This window comes from Protopterus annectens, chromosome 6.part0 (genome assembly GCF_019279795.1).
Source record: "Protopterus annectens isolate FY-2018-M chromosome 6.part0, PAN1.0, whole genome shotgun sequence".
Taxonomy (NCBI): domain Eukaryota; kingdom Metazoa; phylum Chordata; order Ceratodontiformes; family Protopteridae; genus Protopterus; species Protopterus annectens.
Window position 1 is genome coordinate 1,302,794,177 of NC_056737.1, and position 25,456 is coordinate 1,302,819,632.

At 43.5% G+C, this 25,456-nt stretch overlaps 1 protein-coding gene across 6 annotated transcripts in view; it reads left to right on the forward strand.

The window, feature by feature from the left end:
- Positions 1-25,456, forward strand: part of LYPD6B (LY6/PLAUR domain containing 6B) — a 1,153,451-nt gene that overhangs the window by 947,951 nt on the left and 180,044 nt on the right. For 5 of the 6 annotated variants that reach the window (XM_044074870.1, XM_044074874.1, XM_044074873.1 and 2 more), the window contains one exon: positions 699-768. The exons of the other annotated variant lie outside the window; for it this stretch is intronic. The gene's annotated coding sequence lies outside the window, so the exon portion shown is untranslated. The remainder of the gene's footprint in view (positions 1-698; positions 769-25,456) is intronic. 6 annotated transcript variants of the gene reach the window in all.

Genomic DNA, 25,456 nt, shown 5'->3' on the forward strand with positions numbered 1-25,456 from the left:
GATGTCAATCATTTGGCTCATGTATAGCTCAGTAGGGATGGGAATATGTATATAAATGTAAAAAATAATTCATAACGCTAATGAAAAAAAATAGATTTAAGCAATGCTTTGCTATTGTAAGCATTGTTTACCTGCTTTCAGCTCCGCTTAGCTGGTGTAAGCATTGCTATGCAGATTTGTGCAGAGCTAAGCATAGTTCAGTATATTAAAATCAGCCAATCAAGAAAAAGTGTGGGAAAACTGCCCTATTTAAACTGCACAGGCGGGAATACAGCTATAACCATTTGGGATTGCTCACAGCAGGACCAAAATGTCTGGCGTTGGTGAAGGTGTTCCCTTCCAAGTGCAACGTTGGGGCATCCAGGAATCCAGGGTCATGGTTGGGCTCCTAGTTAAAAACCATGATGGCAGGCTGCTGCAGGGCCAGTACCAGGGCTTGCAGTATAAAGTGTAGGCCTGGGACCAGATTGCATGTGATCTCACCAGTGCCACTGGCATACCCTGGACTGGTGAGCAGGTACATCACCACCATAACAACCTGAAGTGGAGGAGGGGTGCACTCTTGGATCAATGGATCCAAGAAGCCCGGGTGCGGGATGTCCCACCTGTCTGTAAGTATGCAGTCTTATGTATCTCTTAAGTACGGAAAAAGTTCAACTTGTGATTGTGTGATTAATGTGTGATGTCTCCCCATACAGCTGCTGCGGAGAGGTCCCAGAATGATGAGGCTCATGCCTAGCAACTAGCCCCGGCTGTGTTGGCAATATGGTAAGTACAGAATACCCCCTACTATTAGCACTAAGAAATCAAAATTATAGTAATGGTAGTACCGCCTGTATATATAATTGTGCTGTAAAAGTCAGGAATAAATACCTGTGTCGGGCTGCCAGTGTTACAATGCAGTATTCCCAGCTGCTGTGTAATACAGATGTCAGTAGCAAACAAGGTACAATATGGAGGAGAGGAATATTAGAATATGTAAGAGTGTGTCTGAGTGAACCTGCCAAGAAAGTGCCATGTCAGAGCTACTGTAGCAGTTAGAAATGAAAAGCATTCCCCTGTGCAAATCATGCAGGAATAGTAGTTGTGGATTTCTGACTTGTACACAGATATGTATGTCAAAACTAATAAAGGTGATCCCAAATACTGGTGAGTGTCATCTCACTTGTACCTGAAAAATAGAAATGTGTATGTCCTGCAAAATGCATTAACTGAGGTGAACTGATTTAGCACTGCTTGTCTGCATACTGTAGAATGGGCATATCAAATAACTGAAAAAAGCAGCAGTACATATTTCCATCAGAATGTGTTGTACTTGGTTGTCTGCCAGCATTGTCCTGTGTTAACCTTTCATTTTCAGCTGTATGTAGCTGTAAATGTACTGAAAATGTGTAAGGCCAACCGGTACAGACTTAAAACCTACAATGTATGTTCAGGAATCTAAATTGCAGTATGTAGTTCTAAAACAGTCAAATGTGCAATCCAGCTAATGTGCACATTTCACAAACAGTGACACCAATGTCTGCTGTGTATCCATAATTTGTACTGAAAATGGGAAACAAATAATGCAACATGTCATAATAAAAGTGCTGTGCACAAAATATGTACTAGATAAAAATGTCACAAGCAACACACAACACCTCCCCAATAGCTCCATCTGATAAGGACTAGGCCTGTTGTTCTGTTTTGCACGCAAACCATGGTTCGAATCCAGGGACCGCCACTAACATCTCGGTCTGGTTCTACAGTTGTAAACTGCAATCTGAATAGAAAAAATAATGTACTGCAACACATACATTTCCATACAGGGCACACAGATAATGAAATCTGAATAGAGATACTAGCGTGATGTGTATAACTATGAAAGGTGTACAATTGCTGTGTTGATCAGCCCTAGTCCTACAGTTAGATGCAAGCTAGTCCCACACTCTGCAGTCTGGCCCAGACAAGCCCCTCAAGTGTCACGCTGTCATACATAGTTTCCCTAGTTGCCAAGATAATGAAATCTGAATAGAGATACCAGCGTGATGTGTATAACTATGAAAGGTGTACAATTGCTGTGTTGATCAGCCCTAGTCCTACAGTTAGATGCAAGCTAGTCCCACACTCTGCAGTCTGGCCCAGACAAGCCCCTCAAGTGTCACGCTGTCATACATAGTTTCCCTAGTTGCCAAGAAACTTGCACACAATGTCACAGTAGATGTATGTGAAAGGCACAATCCACACTCCAGGCCCTGCAACTAATATGTGAATCTGAAATATGTGTAGAAACAGCAATGTAATGTGCACACAGTTCATCTGCACAGGCCCACAGGTAAAGAAATGAGTATAGAAACAGGTATGATGTGTATAACTGAAATAAGGGTACAATTGCTCTGTTGATAACTACAGCTGTTGGTGTGCTATAGCAGCCCCATGGCCCAGGTAGAGTGCAAGTGTGGTCAGAATGTAGAGTAGTGAATAGCAGTGTACTGACAAATATACTTGATAGCAGTTGTCAGTTGAATCTGTTCCCTTCCCCCACCACTCAACAAATCCAACCATCACACTGAAACCAACATGGGTATGTTCCTAAATAAACCTCTACTGTTGGGACCATTGTTCCATTTGGTTTATCATTGTTTAAACTGTATGCATACTAATATTCCCTGTTGAGTAATCATTTTTTTGCCTAACTCACATACCACTAACTGGCATGCTGTTGCAACTCTGAATGCCATTCCATATATGCTGCTTTAAAGTGCCTTAATCATTCTGTCTCCAACAGTCCCTGTTCTGCCCAGCAACAAAGTAATTAGCCTTTGCAAATCTCAAACCCAGGAGACTGCACACTATAGCCAAAGTGGTTTACTACTAAGCCATATCATATGTAAATAAATCTGATGTTTCCTCAAACATATCATCCAGCACAGTCATTCAACAGTAGGGGAAATGTATTTATATATGTAACTGTACGTATATGTATATATATGTATATGTGTGTATGTATATATATATATATATATATATATATATATACATATATATATATACATATATATATATATATATATATATATGTGTGTGTGTGTGTGTGTGTGAATATAAAAAACACAAAAAATAAATATATGACCAAAGCACTGTTAATGGTGGTGAAGGGGCCCAATATAAGTACCCCTTGTAATTATTGATGTCATCCCCTCTTCCAGAGTTGAACAGATCTGCCTTGCAACACAATAACCAACACATGCAAGTCTCACACACAGGACTCTACACAACATAGCCACAACAAGTTAACAGTTATTCATCTCAGCTGTACGATGTCAGGATGATATCAATAACATATCATGCAGAACAGTCTGTGTACCATAGGGAATGTACAACGTAGAAGCAGTAAACATTCCATTGATACATACACACACACACACACATATATATATATATATATATATATATATATATACATACACATATATACACATACACATACACATATACATATATTACTACTTATAGATGTGTATAAGAAGATACAAAAAACACACCTCAGCGGAACAAGAAAAATGCACCTTAAATAGGTAAAATTCAATGCTTGCTATCCACCTGGGTTGAATGATAGATGTGATTTTGTAGCCTATCTTAAGAAAAGGAAGTTACATAATTACTAGTATGTCATGTGTTTTTTAGATAAGTATTTAAGGTGCAGTGTTTTAATACACATTATTCAGTCTGAGGAAGTCTGATTTGGATGAAAGCGCTTACTGTTTATTATGTTCAGCTATTTTTGGATTATTAAATCTACTCTACTTCATTGCCTGGCTGTGCCTGTGGGTTTTGGTGACATTTTTCTTGTTCCACTGAGGTGCGTTTTTTGTGACTTTACTGATATACATGGATGGCCAGGGAAGTTCCAGTTCGAGTTTTCTAACCTTAACTCCAGGAGGTATTTTAGCTGATACTCCCAATGGCTCTATCTTATTAAATCAAGAAGGATGAGCTAATCGTTATGTTGCTAATGTTGTTCCTGCTGCTACCCCAAGTAATGGCCGTGCTTTTTTACGATTCAATGAGGCACTAACCAGTTGGTTAGTCCTCCTAGCAATCCATTTGAAGGAATACAGTTTTTGAATAATGTGTCTACTATATCCTTCAGTTATTATGAAATGTTTGGTCATTTGGAGAAAGATTTACTCAAGCTAAAAAGATTGCAATGGGACAATGTTTATTTTGACTGCTGCTTACAAATGCAGAGAGTACCAAAAGGATGGGTCTCTGTTATGCCAGCAGGTACTGATTATCCTTCTGAATTTTTAAATAAATGGGTAAAACTTAACCAAAAGAACTGGGCTACAATATGTAGAAATGCTTCAAATATAACAAAAAGAAAATGGAAGATCTGAATAAAAATATCAGGTCAATATTCTTTTAGCTCAAAGATTCTCTTGGTGCAGACAATTTTCAATCAAAATTTACTGCAATATAAATGAAATTAGAGAAAACGAACTACTCAAAAAAAAGGTAAAATCAGCAAGTTTGTTTGTGAAAAGGCTAATTATGAGGGTGTGGTAGAGCCCATACCATCAGAGAAAGGAGGAGCTAATTTGGTAAAAGCAACTTCATCAACAACTGAGCGAAGTGAGACAGAGACTGTGCAGATGGAGGAGAATGTCCCAAGGAAATCTAAAAGAATAGCTCAACGAGGTGAAAATGCAAGTACATCTCAAGAAGGAATGACAGTGAATTCCAATAATAAAGACTTTAATCATGTGTCTGAAAACACAAATAAGGGTTTTCAGAAGGAGAATTACAACCAATTAGTGAGGGTGTAAAAGCACAATGGGAAGGACAGCAGAACTTGGGCAGAGGTAACAGCAACACCCAACAACAATATACAGTGCAACGTGAAAAAGAAATTTTTCGAACGTTGAGCACACAAGGTACTGGTGATACAGCTTTTGTTATAGTTAATTTGTCGAGCATACTCATTAATCAAGAGCTTTGCCGAGTGTTGAAAAAAAGGTGGAATTTTGTTCCTTCCAAAAGAGCAGATAAGTGCAATACCTTCAATGCACTAAGAGAATATGTCAGGAAAGTAAATTTCAAGCTATTATTTCCCAATTCTGATAAAGAACGAGCAAGTTTTGTGAAACTTGGTGTCTATAATCTTCAATTAAAAAAGGAGCTGGAACTATTTCTTATGTTCTGTGAACAACAGATTATTGAGTTGTTTAATAACAAAGCTGAATTTAATTAAGTATTTTAATTTAAGTGTTAAGCAAAAATAAATGTTGAATGATTTATTAAATAATTAAGCTATTTTAATCACTAAGGCAGATAAGGGGAATGCTTTAGTTATTTTAGATAGACATTTGTATGTCAATAAAATGGAAGATATGTTATCTGATTTGACTTTTTATAAAAGGGCTTTTTTCTCAGAAATTAAAAAAGAATATATGTTTATAGATGGCCAAATAGAAGAATGTTACATGACTGGATGCATAACTGACCAAACTAGGTGTTATTTGATAGTACAAGCTCCTAAAATAAGCCAGATATTTGGTCAACCTAAAATACATAAGGATTTAGATAATTCGCCGATGCGCCCTATAGTAAGTAGTAGTGGGAGTAAGACTGAAGCCATGGCCATCTTTGTTGACATTTACAACCCACAGTGCTAGCAAATTAAGCCAATATTCGAGACTCATTTGATTTTAAAAAATAAAATCAAGGAGCTGAAAGTTATGGATGATGATTATCTGGTTACCCTTGATGTTAAGTCTCTGTATACTTTCATTCCAAATAATGAGGGAATAGAAATAGTTGGATTTGAATTGATTAGGGCAAAAAAACTGTCACAGGGGATGATTAATCTTGTGATGGAAATGCTTGATCTGATTTTGAGTTATAATTTTTTTGAATTTAATAATAATTTGTATAAACAAATAAATGGAGTAGCTATGGGTGTAGGAATGGTCCCTAGCTACGCCAATATTTTCATGCAAGGATGGGAAAGATGTCATATTTATGAAACTATGTTTATGAAAAATATTGTGTTTTATAAACGTTTTATTGATGTGTTTTTTATTTGGAGAGGGGAAGGAGTTCATTAGTTTCTATCTTATTTAAATGAAGTATGTTCCCGTTTAAAGTTTACATCTACTTTTGACAAACATAGTATTCATTTTTTGGACTTAAAAATTTATAAGGACGGAGAATGTCTCTGTACGTCGATTTATAAAAAGGATGTTCAAAATAATATTTATTTGCATTATGATAGTTTGCACCCCAAAAAGACTAAGAACAACATCATCAAAAGTCAGTTAAAAAGAATAGATATGTTAACTGACAAAGAAAGTGATTTCATAAAAGAAAGTGAGTCTCTTTGTGGAAAGTTTGTTAATAGAGGATATCCAGAAAAAGTAGGGGTAGAAGCCTTAGAACAGAGTAGATTACATAGAAACAAACAAAAAGTTGGTGAAAATGCTAAAGCAAAATCAAGTGATTATGTTTCATCTATGCAGATAGAAAATAGTATAGATGCAACATCCATCAAAAATATTATTATAAATAATTGGAAGTTGTTGAAATCCGATGCAGAGATAGCTAAGGTTATGGGAGAAAAGCCAGTATTTGTGCAGAAGAAAGGAAAAAAACTTCAAAAATATGTTTGAGGCTTAATTGAACCCTCCACCCAGTTTAAAAAAATAGTGTTACTAATCCAGGAATGTATAATGGGCCGGATTCACGAAGGCTTGCACAGAGTCTAAGAGTAGAGTAAGACTTCATACAGCCAACATGTCCGCCAAGCGATCCAGGAACAACCGGTAGGGGTGTGCAACAGAGCTCTCAAAACTAGTCCTACACTGACAGGGCCTGGATATGCAAATTACCTCAGTTGCAGGTGAAAGCTATGCAGATGAGGTAATTCTGCGATCCAGGAAACCCGAACCTGTCTGAGTAGGAGTAGTGTTATTTGCAGAAATGTACTCAGTTGACAACTGAGTATGGTTCTGCAAATAGCAAAACGGAGCCGTGACAGCTCCAAAAAAAAGGATGCATTGACAGGAGGAAGCATGCCAATGGCCAAAAATATGGCCATTGGCAATGTTAAGTGATGCAAAATAAAAATAAAATAACTTTTTTTTTATCCCGATCTCCGGGGTTTAAGCATAGCGCAGCGCCGCGTAAACATGCTGCTCCCTAAAAAGCAGAAAATCAATAATTAAGATCCACAGATGTGGATTTTATTGGTAATATGAATTTACAATGCAAGTGAATGGCAGGCTGAAGACAACATGGCCACCGAGTAGACTTTGCTAAGGGGGGAAGCTCAGTCTAAGAGATGTAACCAAGCATTAATAGACAGTCCTATGCAAAGGAGGGTTAGGATAGTGAATTGCAAGTTTACATAGCAAATGAGCACAGTCAGTGGAGTGTAGGAGTAGGATAAGGGGATTAACAGAGTAGAAGATAGGTGACATCACGAGTGGGATATGTATGAAAGAAATGAAGCTCATTGGAGCAGAGTGGCATGTGTCAGCTGTCATTTACACATAATTGAAAGAGGTGTGTCAACAGGTAGGCTAGGTAAAGTCAAGAAATTGAAGGTATATGCTGTGGATAACACTAAAGTTTCTTGCTGAGTGGGTATGCGTGCGTGTTAGCGTCTGTAAACCCGGGTAAGACAGTGTGCACGCGTATAAGCGTGAGTGCGCACGTTTAAGCCAGAGTAAGCATGTATAAGACTGTTTAAAGAGTTGTAAGTGCGTGTGCGCTGGTGTGCACACATTTTAACAAGAATAAGCAAGTTTTAGTCCGTGTAAGCATGTGCGCGTGCGTGTGAGCTGCTGTGAGCGTGTTTGTGCTTGTGTGCGCAGCGCTGCCCCCTGAGGAAACCGAAAGGAAAAAGGAAGCACAACAAATAGTAGGAAGCTACCAGGGAGTACTAGCAGAGCTAGCAGGTGCAAACAGTCAGAATCAGGCGATTACACAGGCAGTACACTAGCCCAGCCCAGCACTTAAAACTCTGCAAACAACAGTCCATTATGTTTCTCACAAGAGACACTGCAACACTGCAGTAAGCTAACAGAAGTGAAAACTGAAAAAGCTTTACTGAGACAAACAAATGTTAGGGGCTGCTATTGCTGTTATAAGGTGACATATGCAACATGCTGAGGGTGGTGACAATGCGAATGCTGCTGGACAACCCCCAGTGAGGAGACGGAGAAGAGTGTTCAGGCCCAGGGTAACCTATCAGGGGCTACATGAGCTGGAGATAGTGGAGCACTATAGAGTGGACAGAGACCTCATGCAGCAAATTGCTGAGTTGTGCAGGCCATGCCTCACACACAGAACCAACAGAGGGGAACCCATCCCATTGGAAACCAAGGTATGTGTTGGCCTAAGAATATTAGCAACAGGTACCTTCCAGAGACCAACTGGTGATGTGATGGGGATATCACAGGCATCAGCATCCAGGGTACTGCACCAGTTCCTGGATGCCATGTCAGCACATGTCGATGATCATGTATATTTCCCCAATTCCCATGAGGTATTGGCCAGCAATATGCATCTCTTCCAGCAAATAGCGGAATACCCTGAGGTAGTGGGTGCAATAGACTGCATACACATACGCATCAAAGCACCAGCCAGTGAGCGGGGTAGGGTCTACTTCAACCGCAAGGGCTTCCCCTCTATTGACTGCCGGGTCGTGTGTGATGCCCAGGGTATAACACTAAATGTGTGTGCCGGCTGCTCTGGAAGCTACCATGATTCCCATATCTGGCATCTGATGCAGCTGTACCAGACATTTGCCAGTGGGGACATCCCACATGGTCACCTAGTGGGGGATGCTGGCTATGCACTGGAGCCGTGGATGATGACACCCATCAGAAACACACACGCACCTGAACAGGAATGCCATAATGAGGCACACGCACAAACACAAAATGTAATCGAGCATGTGTTTGGGCTGCTCTAGTCATGGTTCCAGTGCCTGGACACATCTGGTGGAGCCTTGCAGTACTCACCAACTACATGTACCCAAATTGTCATGGTATGTGCTATGCTACATAATATGATCCTGTGGAAACAGCTGCAGCAGGACCAGCATAGGCCTTGGCCAAACAGCCCCCCACCATTGCCAAGGCCATCACAGGCAGAGCGTGACTCAGAGGAGGAACAACCTGAGCCTGCTTCAGTAGGCAGAAGGAGGCGTGCCCAGTATGCTTTGGCCTTGGCAAAGAGGCAACACATAGCACATGCACTGGCTCAGTAGGAACTCTGGAAATGATACCTCTCTCTGACTCGCACATATAGTAAAAGGGATGCCTAAGTTGACACTACCTGCTTTCAAACATGTATAGGGAGTGTAGTATGTGCATCCAACATAGGCAGCCCTGCAGCACCAACTGAGGCATGATTGCCATGTGTTAAGCATTATAAAGCAGTGCTAAACAGCATTTACCACCATGTAGTATATGCAAATAAAATCGCACACACCAACTAGCACAACTGTAGTCAATGTTGAGTAATATTGGGCAACGTCCAGCAATGTTGGTGAATATTGAGCAATGTCGGACAAGCCTGGTCTAAGTAGGGCATAGCTGAACAAAAGCCAACATGCTCATATTTGCTCTACTGGCCCTTAAGCAGTCTGGTCTGCTTAGTATGAAAATATAAAGCAGTGATGGGCCTCGAACCCAGGATACTGTGCACTATAGTTATAGTACTGAACCACTAAACCATGACAGTATTGCAGTGGTCAGCCTGTATGAAGAAATGTTGATAAGTCTATGCAAAGTATCTCATGGAAACCCTGCAGGCACAGCATAATCCCTGTTGAGTTATGACACAAAGGTGAGATCTGCAGTAAGAATAGATCCTGACTTCCAACACACACAGTATAAATGTTAATATTGGTCGTGTTCACACACATCAACAAATGTAGTGGACTTCAGATAGCAACATACTGAAAGGTCACACTGGGCATGTTCACACACTTGAATAAATGAGACAAATGTCAGGCAACAAAACACGGAAAGCCTGAACTGGGCATGCTCACACACTTAGGCCATGTCTGAGTACAGCAGTGGGCCACATATATCTGGCAGTTGCATGTGTTAACCCAGGAACCTCTCACTATCCAGCAATCCGCCCTGTGCACACAGTTATATGACAGCAGACACATATATAATATAGTGGAACCCTGTCATAATCAAATATGTTCTGCAGATACCGAAGTTGTTCATAGAAACTGGGAAAGCAAAGACGATAAAAACCTGCAAACAGTATCAGCAATAAATATTGTGCATCCTGAACATTATCATAGGTTCAGAGTTCGATACTAGGCGATCTGCCCTAGGGCATGTACAAGCCTAGCCAGAGTGCATTTGGCTTTCGCAACCCTGTCAGATTATTACACTGTGCCTGTGAATAGTAGGTCACACAAGGTAGCCCATGTACATTTAGGCTAGTGTGCCTCTGTGTAGCAGGGACCCAGAAGATATCCCAGGGGTAAACATACGATCACCCATCCAGTTGTCAAGATGTCTCCTGTAGGTGGTCAGTGGGTGGCTCTGCCTATGTGAAACTGGGATTACAATCTGGAGTGAGTGGAGCCTCTGGGATAAGAATCCATCCCTCCAGCATGTCCTATTAACATCTGTGCTGAGGTATATGTCCCTGGAGTGTGTAGCTCCAAGGGAGTTGGATATCCTGAGGTGGAGCATGTGCAGTAATTCTGTGTTGGGTATTTCCGTAAACAACAGGCACAAATCATATCCAAGTAGGCGGTAAGTGACTGAGTAGAGCTGGAGTTACTGTATCCGAACTGTGCAGGGCATCCGTGTGAGTCCCTAGATCTGCTTGGTGAGGAACTTCTGTGGCCATTACACTTGCTGCAGGTGTTAGGTAAGGTACATCCCAAATGTGGCATTGTAACCAATCATGGTTGTGATGAGTATAGAGGCACAATGACCTCACTTGATCTAGATGTGAAACCATATGGGATAAGGTGGGCTATATAGAAGGTCTGTCCAACCACTTTGGCAACGTGATTGTCAAAGGCGACAGTACAGACAAGTCGTGTCCCCAAACCCCTAACAACTCCTACCATACGTAATGGATTACTACCTATGTGGTAATGTGTGGGCATGTTGTTATTCCCAAAGGGGATGATTATGCAACTAATGGCATTTAGTTGTAGGCCATGGCTCAGGCACCAGTCATCCATCTCTGTGAGACCCTGTTTGAGTACGCATGTGCCAGCTGGAGAGTTGATTATAGCACCCAGTTTGCAGTCATCTGCGAACATGGTCAGCCATATTTCCCCTGTGTTAGCCTGTATGTCAGACAAATATATATTAAACAAGAGAGGTCACAGGACTGAGCCTTGTGGGATGCCACATGTAACTGATGTATAGTCAGACGTGGCACCTGCAATTCTGACCATGTGGGTGCTATCCCTGATCCAGGTAGCAATCCATTGTGTGAGATATGTGTCCATATCGATGCTGGTGAGCCTATGCATAATGGCGGAGTGGGGTATTGTGGTGAAGGGTTTCGCAAGGTCCAGGTAGGCTGTGTGGACAACCGTCCCTACGTCGATGGACCTGGTAACTGTTTAAAGAATACAAACAGGTTCGAGAGGCAAGATCTGCCCACAACAACACTGAAATGTGTAGGACACAGTGTCTGTAGGTTCCCGATGTCTATGTGTATGAGTCCCATGACAATACGCTCCATAGCTTTGCAGAACAGGCTAGTTAGGCTTATAGGGTGATATTGTCTGTGGTCCATTGTGGCACCAACTCTTTGGAGCGGGACCACTGTTGCTGTATGCCATTCCTTGGGTACATATTCTGTAGTAACTCCGATATTGAACAGTGATGTAATGTGAGGGTTACGTCTGTCATGAAGCTCGTGTAAGATGCAGGCCAGGACACCATCTGGTCGTATTGATGCTGTGTTGTCCGCTTTGGGGAGGGCAGCACTCACCTGTTAATTTGTGATGTCAGGGAGGTTACACTCTGTTGGGATGGATAGTTGCTCCTTAGGGGGGATGGGGGGGAGACATCTGCACTGAACCTGTTTGCCAGGATGTTGGCAATGTCAGTGGGTTCAGGGTATGTTTAGTCAGTATGCAGTAACTCACAGCATATCAGTGAGTGTCCACCCAGGTTCCTGACATAACTGAAGAAGGCCTTGTGATTGTCCTACGTGTCTGGTGCAATTGTCTGTAAAAAGCGGCCCTTAAATAAATTCATGAGTGATCGTAGCTGTCTGCTAGTACAGATCACAGATGCCTCTCCTGTCTGGGATTGTGCTCTATCATGTAGTAGCTTCCTCCTGTCGTTGTATAGCTTATTATACCAGACAGGTCCCCTGCCATTGGAGAAGTGAGTCCTGTTGTTATTTGGGATAGCACACTCCATGCAGTCCACTAGGTGTCTATAGAATGTGTATGGAAAGGATTCAGCAGTTTGAGCCATTTTTACCACTGTCCCAGGGTCTCTGAAGGATACCATCTTACTTTGGTGAAGTGAGACGTTGGCTTATGAGGAGTTCACCAAGATTACCCAGGGTGGGTGTGGGGACGGGATATGGATGTCCAGTGAGATCAATGTATGTTCTGATCTTACCAACGAGGGGTATATCGCTGGTGTGGAACATAGAGTCCCCATGTTGGTGATGATCAGGTCCAATATGTTTTCCCCTTTTGTGGGTGTCGTGACCGGTTGTGCCATAGCATATGAGTTTACAAATAGTAGCAACTGTTGGGCGAGGGTGTTGGGGCTTGAGTAGTATCCTCAGTTAATGTTTGGGTATTTGAAGTCACCCAATATAATGGTATTTGGCAAGACCTTCATATTCTCCATTGTTCTCAGGAAAGCCGAGTGTGGTTCCTGAGTTTAGGAGGGTGGTCTGTAGCAGGCAACAAACTGAAAGGCAGTTTTGCACAATGTTAGTTGCATATGTATGGTATGTGATGCTTCGTGCAGTGCTACTAACCCGGAGGTATGTGTATACCCCCCCTATTTGTGTTGTCTATTCCGAGTCTTGTGGTCAGAAAGTATGGTATGAAACATAACCTGGTAGTGCTGGTGTGCATTTTGAGCCTGAGCATCTGTTAGTGCACAGATATCGCTATTCTCCATACTGAGGAGAGTCCTGAGTGTGCGCAATTTGAGGGTAACACATCTGGTGCTGAGCAGCATTATCCTTAGATGTTCATCGTGCATACAGCTGCAGTCATAACAGATGGGTTGTCCTGCCGTCAGGCGGGTCCTCGGTCGGCCGAATTACAAAGTCTAGGTCCGGCGTCAGATGTTGTCGCTTCTTCCCTGACGTCAGTGCGGCAGGGGTATAAAAGAACCAGCCGACGCCATTTTCTTCAGTCTTTCTTGCCGCGCGGTGCCCGAAGCAGAAGCAGTTCGCAAGTGCCGGTCGGCCAGCTCCTGAGATTACGAATATTTTTCAACCGAAGTCTTCTTGAAAGCTAAGTACCCCGTTTGGGAAACCTTTCTTGCCTCAGACCGATGTCAGACAAAGTTAATAATTGCATTTCATGTGGGAAGCAAATACCGCATAAGGATTTCCATTCCCTCTGCATTCCTTGCTTAGGCCCAGACCACGACGTCTCGGCCTGTCGTTTTTGTGCTACATTCAACAAACGCACTATTAAGTGTCAGGCAGAGTTTGCCCAACACTATTTTGGCAAAAAGTTTAATTACATTATGTCGTTTGATACTCCGACTCCAGTTTTGAGTAAAAAACGCAAAGATAAGGACCGACATACGAGGTCCGCGACTTCTACCGACACCACGCTAAAGCCGACTACAGGTGCTCCGGTTCTCAATGAGGTGCCTACGCAGCCCCTGACTACCGATGACACTTCCTTAGCGGTGTCTTCTGTGCCCGAGATCACAGGCTCCTCGGCCCACACCCCGATTACAGATACCAACGCCACTCTTGGTGGGGAAACTCAGAGTTTAGACAGGCTTGCCACCTCTCAAGGTGTCTTCAGGCCTTCTTCTTCTTTTTCATTAAGTCTTTCACTAAATCTAAAGCAGCCATGCATACTAAAAGACAAGCTCCACAGGGCCCCTCTCAAGGTCCCATGCCTAAAAAACAGATGCTCAAAATGGCTGAGGATTTGATTACTCTTATCAGGGGTTCACAACTCCCCTCGGACAAAAGGCCCAGAGTGGAGGAAGAATACCCTTCCTCGGACCAGGCCAACATTACTTCAGAACAGTCCAAAGACCAGGAACATTCATACTCTCCTTTTGAAGATTCTGATGCAGAGGAGTCCATTCCCTCTGTCTCCCCCCTGAGGACTATTCTTTTGGGGAAACCTTGCATACCTTTAGGGAACACTTCCACTGGGAAGGCCAAGATTACTCAGATTCCGAGAAAAGGCTCAGGGATTTCCTCTTGCTCCCTCAGCACAGACCTCTGGCTGTCCCTCCTGTCTTAGACATACTAGATGATGTGTATTCAGAGGCCAGCCTTAACCCAGATTCTTTACCTCCAGCTCCAGTCAAGCCTGACAGGTATTACCGGGTACCTGATTCACACCAATTCCTATACAAAAGCCATGCGGCTGACCCAGAAACTATTTCACAGGGTCCCAAGGGAATTAAGGCCTCCGCTGCCAAAAATCCATTACCTTCAGAGAGAAATTCCAGAGCTTTAGAAAGGTGGGGGAAAAAGGTATACACCTCGGCCACTTTAACCATGAGGGCATTAAACTGTCAGTTCATATGTTAAAGTATCAACAGTTTTTGTTATCTCAGTTGAAAAGCAAAAGGTCACACTCTGAACAACCAGACTTGAAGGAGTTGCAGGATTTGTTGCATAGCGCAGAACAAATGGGTAAACAAACCTTGCAATGTGGCTTTGATGCTTTAGAGGCCTCATGTAGAGATGCTGTTACAGGATCAGTCATACGTAGACATGCTTGTCTCAAAGAGCAAACCTTACCAGATCATGTCAAAGCTAAATTACTAGATGCACCTCTTCAAAAAGATGTATTGTTTGGTGTTAAAACTGAGGAGGTATTAAAGAAAATGGAGGAAAAGGCAAAATCAATGCAAACAGTGAAAGATTTCCTACAGGTACAACCTCCACGTTTCAGTAGAAATTGGCCTTCAAAAAATTGGTCCTTTCCAACCATGGACAGACCTCAAAGAGGTAGATACAGGCGCGCGAGGGGTAGAGGGCAATCTCAAGGATCATTTAGAGGCAGACAATGGCAAGCACCTACACCAAGAGGTGGAGAGGATAGATCACAGCCATTCAGAAAGCAGAACCAATGACTTTCCCCTTTGCATGCCAAGCAAAGCTCTAATGGCAGCACCTTTAGGTGGAAAACTGGCATTATTTTCGAAAAATTGGCATATTGTCACAAAAGACAAATGGATCCTGGACATTATAGACAGAGGCTACAGATTCCACTTTCACACCCTTCCAAAAATGAGAGGCATGCCAAACCTGCCACAAAATCAAAGGGCAGAGGCACAAAAACAAATTTCAGTTCTCATGGACATGAAAGCTATTCAAGCGGTACCTGCACAAGAACAGGGTCAAGGTTTTTATTCTAGACTATTCCTGGTACCAAGGAAGGACAAAAATTGGAGACCTATTTTGGACCTATCCATCCTAAACACAAATTTACTCGTACCAAAATTCAAGATGCTCACATTACAGCAGCTTCTTCCCATGCTGGGCAAGGAGTCTTGGCTGGTAACATTGGACCTCAAGGAGGCATACCTGCATGTCCCTATCAGACAAGATTGCAGAAGATACCTCAGATTTCTTGCAGGTTCAACCCATTATCAATTCTCTGCATTGCCCTTTGGCTTATCTACTGCGCCCAGAGTGTTCACGAAATGCCTGGCATCAGTAATTGCCTTCTGCAGACTTCAAGGGATACAAATATACCCATATTTGGATGACTGCCTGATCCAAGCGGACAGCAAACACATACTTCTGAAACACCTGGCGTTTGTAATAAAGTTGTTAAACTCTCTGGGATACACAGTCAACAAAAAGAAATCAAGACTAATACCCTCACAAACAATAATTTACCTGGGTGCCAGCTTGAATACAAACACCCAGATGGCCTACCTCACGCCAGAGAAACAAGGGCAACTAACTCAATACTTCAGAAAACTGGCAACCTGCACCAGGCTGACTGGTGGGATTCATGACATCTTGCATCCTGCTAATCCCATGTGCAAAGTTGCTTATGAGGAAACTTCAGTGGTACCTAAAAAACTTATGGTCTCAACACAGCCACAGTTTGGAAACAATTATACCACTGATTCCATGCCTCCAGAAGGAATTTCTGTGGTGGGCTCAAGCATGCCAAAGAAACATAGGTCTCCCATTCTGCTTGCCTCAAGCAAATCAAATCATCACAACAGATGCCTCGGACTATGCCTGGGGGGCACACATGACAGATCAGTGCATTCAGGGCAAATGGTCCCAAAAAGAAAAGCACCTACACATCAATCAAAAGGAAATGCTAGCAGTAAAAAATGCTATTATGACTTTCAAAGACCTACTGCATCCAGGCCAGCTATTGATAAGGACAGACAACACCACAGTGAATGTGGTACATAAACAAACAGGGAGGAACCCATTCATATCCCCTGTGCAGGCTAGCCATGTCTCTTTGGAACATGGCTCTGGAATTACAAATCCAACTTCAAGCACAATTCCTGCCAGGCAAGGAAAACACGCTGGCAGACAACCTAAGCAGAAATATGACAGATCCACATGAATGGAAGTTGCATCCTCAAGTTTTTACAAAGATAATTCAAGCATGGGGAAGGCCAGACATAGATCTCTTTGCTACCCACAGAAATTACCAATTGACAAAATTCTGGTCATGGTCCTATCATCCACAAGCCTGGAAAGTGGACGCACTCTCTTTCAGTTGGACAACAATGACAGTTTATGCCTTTCCTCCTCTTCCTCTGCTGCCCAAAGTTCTATTAAAAGCCAGAGAAGACAGACCAAAGATGATTCTCATTGCTCCAGACTGGCCAAGACAACACTGCTACCCACTCCTGAGGATCCTGACGCATTCCCCACCATGGATCCTGCCTCTAATGCCTCTTCTGTTGACTCAGCACAACTTCAAAACTCTTCACAGTCAGCTGAAAACACTCAATCTAGCCGCATGGAGGATTCCTTAAATTCACAACAGACCCTACTCTCCAAGGAGGTGCAGGATGTCATTTAGGAGGCCAGAAGGCCTTCTACTAGAAAAGCCTACTCCGCAAAATGGAAACTGTTTTGTGCCTGGAATCAGAAAAAGGGCCAGAATCCTGGAATACTGAATTTACCTCAAATATTACAGTACCTAGCTGAGATGCTAAGCAGTGGACTTCCATTCTCCTCCATCAAAATCCATGCCTCAGCCATTTCTGCTCAATACAACACTGATCCTCCTTTATTCTCTCACCCTCTCTTAAGACAGTTCCTCAGAGGGGCTAAGAATATAAAACCCCCAAGGAAGCAACCAGTACCTGCTTGGGACCTCAATTTCATTCTAGAAAAACTGACCCTGCCTCCATTTGAGCCAGCTGCTTCAACGGAACTGCAATATTGGTCATGGAAAACAGCCTTCCTTCTGGCTATCACCTCAACACGCAGGGTTTCAGAACTACAAGCCCTCATGGCTGTGCAGCCTTTCATCATTTTCCATCAGGACAGAGTTTCCTTACGAACCAACCCTTCCTTTATGCCAAAGGTAGTATCCAGGGTAGCCTTGAATCAGGCTATCCACTTACCTACCTTTTACCCTAATCCACAAAACAAAGGGGAGAGACTACTACATTCCTTGGGCATTCACAGACAGCTTTGTTATTATTTGGACAGAACAAAGCCATTCAGAAAATCAGAGCAACTCTTTGTGTCCTATGCTCCAGGTGCTCAAGGGAAGGCTATTTCCAAACAGACAATCTCAAAATGGATAGCCCACTGCATACGCTTTTGTTATTTTTTTCATGGTAAAACTGTACCTACGGGCATCAGATCTCAGTCCACAAGGGCCACAGCTACCTCTGCAGCTTTCCTCAGGGGGGTTCCTACCAAAGATATTTTGGAAGCAGCCACTTGGAGTTCTGTACATACATTCTCCAAGCACTATCACCTACCATTATACTCCAAATCTAGAGCAGGCTTTGCCACTGCAGTCTTGCAGGGCATCCTTGCTCCTCCTAGTTCCACGTAGTGCCTACCACCCCTTTTTTAGCTTTGGGATTCTACCCATCTGTTATGACTGCAGCTGGATGCACGATGAACATAGTACAGTTTTGTACCTACCATAAATGTAGATGTTCAAGTGCTAATACAGCTGCAGTCCAGGTTTCCCTCCCTCCTTCCCCTCTTGGGACAGGCCTAATGGCTAACACCTCCTCATACAACCTGATTGGGGTATTCTTTTATGGTGTATTTGCTTGCAACTACTGTTTCTTGATTATACTGCATTGCATTATTACATAAATTTATGTTTTGCCTTCCTTATGGGGGCACCTGACATCTGGGGCAAGAAAAACTGAAGAAAATGGCGTCGGCTGGTTCTTTTATACCCCTGCCACACTGACGTCAGGGAAGAAGCAACGACATGCAACGCTGGACCTAGACTTTGGAATTCGGCTGACCGAGGACCCGCCTGATGGCAGGATAACCCATCTGTTATGACTGCAGCTGTATTAGCACTCAAACATCTACATTTATGGTAGGTACAAAACTGTACTTTTCATTTACTCTGTAATGTCTATGGAGGTGGGTTTGTCTTTTTAGCCCTGCTTAAAGGCACTATGGTGGTAGCAAGAGCCTTAGCCACTATTCGAAAGTCCAAGGGTGACAGGTGCAAGCTGTCCATAGCGAAGCTACGTGGCATGTCGAGCATGTCACCCCAGGCTGACAGACACTGGATCCCCTTTGAATGACACCAATATGTTAGCCAACTGTTAAACGTGATAAGTTTGTCTGTATACTGTGACATCATACTTGGTGAGTGTAACATGCTAGACAAGGTCAGGGTCATACTGGCCTGGGCTACATGATCAGAGAGTTCCTCTATATATCATGTAATGTGGTCCAGGGAGGAACGTCTGAGGTTTTACGCACCAGCATGGACAATGATGGAGCCAGCCCTGTACTTGCTTTGGAGTGACCTGAGTGCATGTGTTATGTGGCAGATTGTGGCACCCGACAGACAGCTCAAAGTGACTATTCCCTTGTTTGGCCTGGTGAGTGGGATATCAGTGTGTCTGGCAATAAGTGTCACCTATTACAAGTGTATTAGGTGTGTAGTTTAGCCCGAAGGGCAGTGACTGTGTGGCACACTGACATTGTGAACTATGTGATATGTGGGTATTGTAGTGGGGTAGCAGTTGTTTGTGTGTCTGCTTTGGAGGTCTCTGCTGCTTAGGCAGAATTTATTTAGAGCCGCCGAGTATGTTTATGTATGATAATGTGGTTTGATTGCTGCCACTATAGGTTTATGTGAGACTGATATGTGGTGTGTGTGGTTACCTTCACCACCTGATAGACTGTGCCAGTCATGGGTCGAGAGAGCTCAGCCTCCTGTATGTCTATATAGGTGCATCTCCTCACATATATCTGAGTTTGTTGGGAGGAGGAGATGGTTGTCTGTGTACATGAGGCAGATGTGACATTGTGTCAGAATCACAATATTCACCAGCTGGACTGGAGAGTACACATGAAACTGACCCCTGGACATGCCAGGATATTATGATAACATACTCCATAGCCTGATCACAAAGGATCAGTAGGGTGTTGGTTGTGTAAAAGAGTATAACAGGGATTAGTGCTCAGGTTTGTTGGTGTTTTGTAAAGAGTAGCTGAGAAGGAGTCCAGACTGAATCATGACACCTCTTTCAGCTATGTCATAAATAGCAATGTACAGTCATATATGTCCTGAGTCAGGGCCATCTGTACCTGACTGACAATGCCGACATCCTGTCAGACAGGCCCATATATACATACCCACCTCCCACTGACGATAGTCCCTGTCATCATACCAGGAGATATCACATGTAGAATGGCTGAACAGCTCCCCCCCAAAGCCAAAAGCATGGCAGCAATTGGATTACATTGTTTCCCAATATGTGTCATGAATGAACTACAGAACAAACAGACCCTGCACCTGAACAGTCAGTTGAGCCTCACCCTCTCCACAGGATCTGGAACCGTTGAATGTGTTACAGCAACATGTGACACTCCCCACAAGTGTTGGTGCATGACACACCATGGGAAGTATAGTCCAGTAAGCCTATGAAGTCTGATCTGCAAGGCCATGGAGTCCATCATGGTTGAAGTCATAAACAGAGCTATTAGAAGCTGACAAACACACAACCCTACCAACTGTGGTATGTTCCTGTGCAGATAATGGTTCCAAAACATGCTATACTGTTTGCAAGGCAGCCACCCAGGACATACATCACTGAACAGAGCTACACATATCCCACATAGACTTCGCCTAGCCCTTTATCAACATCCCAGACACATGTCGTATCCACAAAACAAACAATGTGTGCATAAATATGTGTTGACATATGAAGGAATGTCAGTGTGTCTACAGACAGATCACACAAGGTAAGAATTATGGGGTCCTGTTCAAGCTGTTGACACCTGCCGACCCACATGGCTCAGTTATGGAATTGCATAAAACAAAGTGTAAACACATTACCATGTCCAGTCTGATGATGTCAGCATCCTACAAATATAGCAGGAGAAAAGAAACCACCAAATTAAGCATATAGTGTGCAGTGTTAATGTGTATCGCTCTAGTATCATAATATAGTTAGGTAGGGGTTAGAATCCTGCAAATGCTGACAGTGTGTGTTTGTCTGTGTGTGGGTGGGGGTGTGTGTGATTTCCCTTGAGAGGAGTGCCCTTTTTGGAGACTGTGAAAACACATTAAAAGAGGTACATTCCTCTTTGGAAAGTCTGATGATGTCAGCAACCTATAAATATAGCAGGAGAAGAGAAACCACCCACTAAAGCATATAGCATGCCGTGTTAATGCATATCTCTCCAGTATCTTAACATAGTTAGGTAGGGGTTTGAATCCTGCAAACGCTGACAGTGCGTGTTTGGATGTGGGTGTGTGTGTGTGTATGTGTGATTTTCTTTGAGAGGAATGCCCTTTTTGGAGACTGGGAAAACACATTAAAAGAGGTACATTCCTCTTTAGAAAGTCTGATGATGTCAGCAACCTACAAATATAGCAGGAGAAGAAAAACCACCCAGTAAAGCATATAGCACGCCGTGTTAATGCGTATCTCGCCAGTATCATAACATTGTTAGGTAGGGGTTTGAATCCAGCAAACGCTGGCAGTGTGTGTTTGGGTGTGTGTGTATGTGATTTCCTTTGAAAGGAGTGCCCATTTTGGAGACTTGGAAAACACATTAAAAGAGGTACATTCCTCTTTGGAAAGTCTGATGATGTCAGCATCCTACAAATATAGCAGGAGAAGAGAAACCACCCAGTAAAGCATATAGTGCGCCATGTTAATGCGTATCTCTCCAGTATCATAACATAGTTAGGTAGGGGTTTGAATCCTGCAAACACTGGGGGTGTGTGTATGTGATTTCCTTTGAGAGAAGTGTCCTTTTTGGAGACTGGGAAAACACATTAAAAGAGGTACATTCCTCTTTGGAAAGTCTGATGATGTCAGCATCCTACAAATATAGCAGGAGAAGAGAAACCACCAGTAAAGCATATAGCACGCCGTGTTAATGCGTATCTCACTAGTATCATAACATAGTTAGGTAAGGGTTTGAATCTTGCAATTGCTGAGTGTGTGTATGTGACACAGTTGGTCAATATGGTTTGGGTTTTGCTTTTACAATGGTATGACATATAATGATTAAAACAGTATGTGCATTGCACACATCAGGTATCTGCATGGCAAATAAATATGTGTACATGTGACCTCAATCAGTACATAGGTGTGAAGTCTGCATACTACATGAATACATTTGTTACCTTTGACAGATTGTGCCGCTGCTTCTCAGATCGTAGGTCACATATGTATGTATGTGACAAGGCCGGCCACTGTAGTGATCTGTGGCCAAGGTCATCTGTGCCACACACACCCATGACAGTTACTATAGAGTAGTGTGAGTGAGGGTATATGCCTGGGATATATGTCAGACATGTTCATACACAACGACGACTGGCAATAATGGACAGCCATTATAGGTGTACGACAGCCGTGTGGATATGCATTCAGGCCCCTAATGTCTTATGTGTTACACCGAGGGACTCCACAATACCTATGGATATGCGGATACCAAGGGACAGATGACATAACACGTGGCTGTATGTACACATTGGTACCCAACATACATGTTGAAGGCTACCACCTATGTGGTACTGTTGGGATAGTATGTATAGTAAATGTGGATGACTATGTCATAGTCAGCTTACTGCTATACAGCATGTATCGGACAACAGGTATCTGTCTGTATGATACCCTTGTGTAGGATATGCGTCCCATCCAGGGAATGCATTGTAGGCCAATGCATGCATTTCCAGATGTGGATGGACATATCTCTAGTGTGTTTGCATGTACCTAAGAGGGCTATATGCCAAACAGGTGTGGTCCCAGGAATGGGTGGCGGTCAATACCACTGGTTACTGTTATAGTATAGTACTGGAAGGATCCAACTGTTACTGAGTTCCCTACAACTGTGTGTCATTTGTCAGGACATCATCTAATGATTGGTTATAGTCATGCTCTTGAGGTTTTGTATACTACCAGACTGCAAATCATTGCCAGATATTAACAGTATCACCCACAGCATAGTGTCATCCCATGTCGTACACACATGTGTACCCATGTAAGTACATATCTGTAGTAGAATGCATACTGGCCATCGAAAGATACTATGAGATGTTAACAATGTGTACAACAGGGTATGTCACACGTCCCATGTGTCCACTGTGCACGTACATGCAGACAGTGCGCACTCACCATGTTCACAGATGTACACCTGCTAATCTGTACTGCACACATCGCACACGTACTGTCCACTCACTAACACATGCTGGCAACGCTTTACACTTCAGCCAAGTGGCACATGGGTGGACAATACATACTCAGACCTAACACTGGTGTAAACAATGCTACATTGGCAATCAGAGCTTTAATGCATAATGCCTGCTCTGATATACCTACAAGGATATCATTACACTTTCATGTTGACAACTTGCTAATATTGCTACACTGCTATAATGTCACCCTGTGCATCAGCACCATGTTAGCCTGTTCCTGCATCAATGTTACAGATGACAGGAGGTGGCACAGGTGTCATCATATGCACAAGGTGTGTCGTTGGTTTGCCAGAGCCTGACATTGACCCATCCAATTGACATGTCTGTGTGTGTGTGTGTGTGTGTGTGTGTGTGTGTGTGTGTGTGTGTGTGTGTGTGTGGGACAACAGTACAGCATGGGCCAATGTTGATGTAATGCGTGTGTGTATGTGTGAGCCCTAGTTGTTTGGTTAATGTGTGTGTGTGTCTGCATGCACACAGCTCCACCATGTGGCTGCCATATACGGGAGGTTGTGGGACAGCCACAGACTGTACCTGCTAGGCTGTACAGATCACTGTCTCCGGCCACAGACACAATACCTGTGCCTGGCAGGGGTGCTACGGACAGTATCGGGTACCAATCCTGACTGGGTACTATCATCAGAGGCAGAGGTATGACGACTGGACCCATGTCCCTGCTGGGACTGACCAGAGCCACATGCACGTGGTCTGCTGGGACGGTCAGTGGACAGGCCAGCCCCAGCATTACTGGGGCTGGTACTGCCACTACAGGAGCGGCTGTATTCTGTGGGCTGTCCGCGACCACTGCCAGCTGTTGCTGGCATCCATCCGCGTCGACTTCTCAACCGTCCCGCACGGTCCTGGCTCATGGAAGATACATTGTGGAGGGCATCTATTGTCTCCACCCAATGTCTATCAATGACCTCGGTGAAATTCTGGATGGCACCGGCAATGATGCTGTCATTGATAGCAGTGTAATGGGCCCTCTGCACCCTTAGTCCCTGTCTGGTGTACCGTTCCATACGTGCCTGAGCCTGCATTACAGCCCGGAACATACTGGAGGTTGTAAGACCTGTGAGGGCACGTCTGCCAGGGGCAATATGACCAGCGGTGCTCCCCAGAGAACCCCTGTACATCCGCCTATGTGGTATCATTCCAGGAATCCAGCTATGGCTGCAGTGAGGGGATGCAAGTGCCATGGGTACCACACTCTCCTGGTCAATGCCAACTGTATGCTGTCCCTCAGCTAAGGCCATTGGTGATGAGGGATGTATTGGCAGTATGAGTGTGCATACAGATGGGGTTGAATGTTGTGTACTGTCGATTGGCGGACCAACGACAGACCCTGTCAAACCTTCCTGTGCCAGAATACATGTCTCATCATCTCCACTATTTGTGGCAGTGACTTCAGGTTCCCTGCTGCTTTCAGCCACCTCAAACTCAGCACCTGTGAGAGGAAGACAGGAAACACACTTTACAATCTGTACATGATGTTAGCACACATGCACACATGAACACATGCACACATGCACACATGCACACATGAACACATGAACACATGAACACATGAACACATGCACACATGAACACATGAACACATGCACACATGCACACAAATACACTCCTCACTACAGCACATGCACACACACCAGCAATCCAACACATACTCAATAATGGGTGAAGGTGGGTGACAGTATCACAAGGCAAACAGTCACCTCACACATGTCAGCATGCAGAATATGTGTTGCTCAAGACCATGCAGTGCAAGTGTAGATGGCCTTATTTAATGACAGTATACATGGCTTTGATGCATGTGTGTAGTTGTTCAGTGATTGGCTACAACCTGGAACACAATGTGTACATGGACACAACATTGCTGTGCAAGTATTATCAGCTCTGCAATGTCCTGTGCACCATCACTCACAGGTATACATACCATGGTTGCATGTGTTATCTGCGTGACACATAGATTTCCATGTCTGATTACAGTGTCTGTGTCCATAGCAGATAATAGTGGGCACAGGTGTAGCACATGCATTGCTATGTACACACACGGGATGAGTGGTGCATGTAGACATGAAGGAATCCCAATGCTCAACATGGCTATTGTACAGTGGTTATGGTGAATGTGGGACATATTGCAGATATGTCGGTGCCAGCCATGACATGGCAGCCGCTACATGACAGCAACATTAAACACCACACATACCCAATGTGTGTCATGTGACCTATACACCCAATAGCATTCCAGGACATATATGTGACACTTTGTACAGATGGTGACTGCTGTGCATGTTGTGTATACTGGCATATGTAGGCACACACACAACATGCTATGCATATTATAGGTGCATATGTTTGCACACACAC